The following is a 4663-nucleotide window of genomic DNA, read 5'->3' as shown; positions in this document are numbered from 1 at the left end:
AGACCTCCCAGTGGCCAAAGCTTGAACAATGTGGGGCAATAAAAATAGATGACGTGGCCAGGCATGGTGGCTCACACCTATAATCCTAGCACTTTGGGAGGCTAAGGAGGGAAAATCTCTTTAGCCCAGGAGTTCAAGACCAGCCTGGGCAACACAGGGAGAACCCATCTCTAAAAAAAATTAAAAATTATCTCATCTGAAGGCTCTAGCAGATAAGAAAAATAATAATAAATTAAAATTAATTTAAAAATTGGCTGGGCATGGTGGCCCATGTCTGTGATCCCAGCTCCTTGGGAGGCTGAGGCAGGAGGATCACTTGAGCCTGGGAGGTTGAGGCTACAGTGAGCCATATATGATTCCACCACTGCACCCCAGCCTGGGTGACAGAGAGTGAAACTCTGTCTTAAAAAAGAAAAAAATAGATGAAGTGGTATTGGATTGTAATTCAAAGTATAAAATAGATGCCCATGAGTTCATAGTGATATAAACAAATGAATGAATGAATGAGGAAAGACAAAGTTTCTATGCAGAATTCTAAATAATATATGTAGATACTCTGCCCTCAAGGAGATGGAGTATAACTCCCCTGTCCTTAAGTGTGGGCTGAGCAGAGTGACTTCCTTCCAAAAAATGCAATTTGGAAAGGGACTGGGGAAAGAGTAATTTTACAGACTGTCTGAGCCAGGCGGTTGAGGTCAACATCAGCAGTGATAATTCACATTGAAAGTATGTACCCTTGATTACGATGTTATGTGAATGGTACTTGACTTCTATGGTTTTTCTCTAAAAAACGCATCACCCAGTCTAATCATAATTTTTTCATGAGACAAATTCCAGTTGGGGGACATTCCACAGAATACCTTATTGGTACCCCTCAAAACTGTCAAGGTCATCCAAAATAAGGAAAGTCCGAGGAACTGTTGCAACCAAGAGGAACCGAAGGAGACGTGATGGATAAATGTCATATGGTGTCCTGGATGGGATCTTGAGACAAAAGAAGGACAGTACGTAAAAACTAAGGACTTTTGAATAAGGTGTGGGCTTTATGTATGTATGTATGTATGTATCTATCTATCTATCTATCTATCTATCTATCTATCTATCTATCTATCTATTAAGACAGGGTCTCGCTTCTTCTCCGAGAAAACACCAAATGGCGGATAACGCCGGGGCGGGGGGGGGGGGGGCCGGAGGCCCTGGTGGCCCTGGGATGGGGAACCGCGGTGGCTTCCGCGGAGGTTTCGGCAGTGGCATCCGGGGCCGGGGTCGCGGCCGTGGACGGGGTCGGGGCCGAGGCCGTGGAGCTCGCGGAGGCAAGGCCGAGGATAAGGAGTGGATGCCCGTCACCAAGTTGGGCCGCTTGGTCAAGGATATGAAGATCAAGTCCCTGGAGGAGATCTACCTCTTCTCTCTGCCCATTAAGGAATCTGAGATCATTGACTTTTTCTTGGGGGCCTCTCTCAAAGACGAGGTTTTGAAGATTATGCCGGTGCAGAAGCAGACCCGTGCTGGCCAGCGCACCAGGTTCAAGGCGTTTGTTGCTATCGGGGACTATAATGGCCACGTCGGCCTGGGTGTTAAGTGCTCCAAGGAGGTGGCCACTGCCATCCGTGGGGCCATCATCCTGGCCAAACTCTCCATTATCCCGGTGCGCAGAGGCTACTGGGGGAACAAGATCGGCAAGCCCCACACCGTCCCTTGCAAGGTGACAGGCCGCTGTGGCTCCGTGCTGGTGCGCCTCATCCCTGCACCCAGGGGCACTGGCATCCTCTCAGCGCCTGTGCCCAAGAAGCTGCTCATGATGGCTGGTATTGATGACTGCTACACCTCAGCCCGGGGCTGCACTGCCACCCTGGGCAACTTCGCCAAGGCCACCTTTGATGCCATCTCTAAGACCTACAGCTACCTGACCCCTGACCTCTGGAAGGAGACTGTGTTTACCAAGTCTCCCTATCAGGAATTCACTGACCACCTTGTCAAGACCCACACCAGAGTCTCCGTGCAGCGGACCCAGGCTCCAGCTGTGGCTACAACATAGGCTTTTTATACAAGAAAAATAAAGTGAATTAAGCCTGTTACTAAAAAAAAAAAAAAAAAAAAAAAAAAAAAAAAAAGACAGGGTCTCACTCGGTTGCCCAGGCTGGAGTGCAGTGGCACAATCATGACTCACTATAGCTTGACCTCCTTGGGCTCAGGTGATCCTTCTACCTCAGCCTCCTAAGTGGCTGAGACTACAGACGTGTGCCACCATGCCTGACAAATTTCTGTATTTTTTGTAAATACGGGGTTTTGCTATGTTGCCCAGGCTGGTCTTGAACTTCTGAGCCCAAGCAATCCACCCACCTTGGTCTCCCAAAGTGCTGGGATTACAGGCATGTAATCCACGTAAACCACTGGACCCAGCCCTGAAATGTGGACTATAGTTAATAATAATGTATCAAGACTCTTGTTTTTCAGTCCGGTATGTATCTTAGAAGTCATCTCTCCCATTCATACAAGAAAAAAGCTGAACGAACTGGAAATTAATAACTCTTCTTAGACTCATCAGAGAACTGAGGTCACAGGGCAAACCACTGCCCCCAACACTGGAGGGGCAGATTGGAAAATACAGGGAAACAGAGGCGTGGATGTGTGTGTGTGTGTGTGTGTGTGCATGTGTATGTGATGGAGTCTTGCTCTGTCACCCAGGCTGGAGTGCAGTGGCTCAATCTCAGCTCACTGTAGCCTCCACCTCCCAGGTTTAAGTGATTCTCCTACCTCAACCTCCCAAGTAGCTGGGATTACAGGTGCACTGTCACCACACCTGGCTAATTTTTGTATTTTTAGTAGAGATGAGGTTTCACCATGTTGGCCAGGCTGGGTCTCAAACTCCTGACCTCAGTTGATCCGCCTGCCTCAGCCTCCCAAAGTGCTAGTATTACAGGCATGAGCCACTATGCCTAGCCAGATAATCAGAATTTTTTTTTTTTTTGAGACGGAGTTTTGCTCTTGTTGCCCAGGCTGGAGTACAATGGTGCGATCTCGGCTCACTACAACCTCCACCTCCCGGGTTCAAGTGATTTTCTTGCCTCAGCCTCCTCCCAAGTAGCTGGGATTACAGGCATGTGCCACCACGCCTGGCTAATTTTTGTATTTTTAATAGAGACAGGGTTTCACCATGTTGGTCAGGCTGGTTTAGAACTCCCAACCTCAGGTGATCCACCTGCCTCGGCCTTTCAAAAGTGCTGGGATTACAGGCCTGAACCACCACACCCAGCCCAGAATCAGAATTTATCGGAGCAGAAAGCTCTGCAGCCTGGGATAGGAGAACCTCAACTGTAATTGCAGGATTGCTAGAGGCTCAGCATGGACAAGTTTGTGAGTTTAAAACTCCAAAGGAGCCCAGTTTCAGTGGGGCACCCACACTTTTGTGAGTTTTACCTCTACCCTGTTCTCACAGTGAAAATACGACAAAAATCCTCTCATGCTTCTGTCAGGGGAAAGGGGAAAAGTCGCCATTTAGAAATACACCTAGAGCATTCTGTTCTTCTAACAAGACTAGCCCTCAAGGGAAACTATTTCATTGTAGCCTGACTGGGGTTTTCCCACAGCCTGACTGAGCTGGGGAAAGGAAAATACCCAACTCTGACCCCTTCTAGCCTTCTTGTCTCGTCTAAAGGGGGTAGTGGAGACTGACAGGCACTTATGAAGATCACAGCTCAAGGGCACAGGCTCACTAAAAGACTGAGACCTACTCGTAGGACTTGAGAATGCTTCCCCTATCCCACAACTCAGGCATCCCAACCAGACTCAGATATGTCAGGGATGCTGGAATGATCAGACCAGGAGTTTAACATAACTATGACTAATACGCTAAGGGTGCTAATGGAAAAGGTAGGCAACATGCAAAAACAGATGGGTAATGTAAGCAGAGAGATGGACATTCCAAGAATGAATAAAAAAAGAAATGCTAGAAATAAAAAACATTGTAACAAAGATAAAGAATGTCTTTGATGGGCTTATTAATACACTGGACACAGCTGAGGGAAAAATCAGTAAACTTGAAGATATGTCAGTAGAAACCTCCAAAACTGAAATGTGGTGAAGAAAGACTGGGCCGGGCAGTGGCTCATGCCTCTGATCCCAGAACTGTAGGAGGTCGAGATCAGCCTGGGCAATATGGCAAAGCCACAACTTTACAAAAACAAACAAACACAAATTAGCCAGGCATGGTGGTGCACGCCTATGGTCGCAGCTACTTGGGAGGGTGAGATGGAAGAATGACTTGAGCTTGGGAGGCAGAGGTTGCAGTGAGCTGAGATCGCACCATTGTACTCCACTGCACTCCAGCCTGGGTGATAGAGCTGGACCTTGTCTCAAAAAAGAAAGGAAAGGAAAGGGGAGGGGAGGGGAGGGAAAGGGAGGGGAGGGGAGGGGAGGGGAGGGGAGGGGAGGGAAGGGAAGGGAAAGGAAAGGAAAGGAAAGGAAAGGGAAGGAAAGGAAAAAAGAAAAAGAAAAAGAGACTGAAAAGAATAACAGAATATCCAAGAACTTAGGGACAATTAACCAAGGTGTAAATACACATGATGGGAATATCAGAAAAAGAAGAAAGGGAGAAAAGAACAAAAGAAATACTTGAAGCAATAAGGACTGATAATTTCCCAATATAAATGTATGAATAGTG

At 47.4% G+C, this 4663-nt stretch overlaps 1 pseudogene across 1 annotated transcript; it reads left to right on the top strand.

The window, feature by feature from the left end:
• The first annotated feature begins 1136 nt into the window (after positions 1 to 1136).
• On the top strand, positions 1137 to 2078 carry LOC111550167 (annotated as a pseudogene). Its single transcript, XR_002733950.2, has one exon. The product of XR_002733950.2 is annotated as a 40S ribosomal protein S2 pseudogene (transcript).
• The last annotated feature ends 2585 nt before the right edge of the window (positions 2079 to 4663 follow it).

The sequence above is a fragment of the Piliocolobus tephrosceles genome, chromosome 8 (assembly GCF_002776525.5).
Source record: "Piliocolobus tephrosceles isolate RC106 chromosome 8, ASM277652v3, whole genome shotgun sequence".
Classification (NCBI taxonomy): Eukaryota; Metazoa; Chordata; class Mammalia; order Primates; family Cercopithecidae; genus Piliocolobus; species Piliocolobus tephrosceles.
The sequence above is the reverse complement of the archived record's forward strand: the minus strand, read 5'-3'. Positions and strand labels throughout refer to the sequence as shown.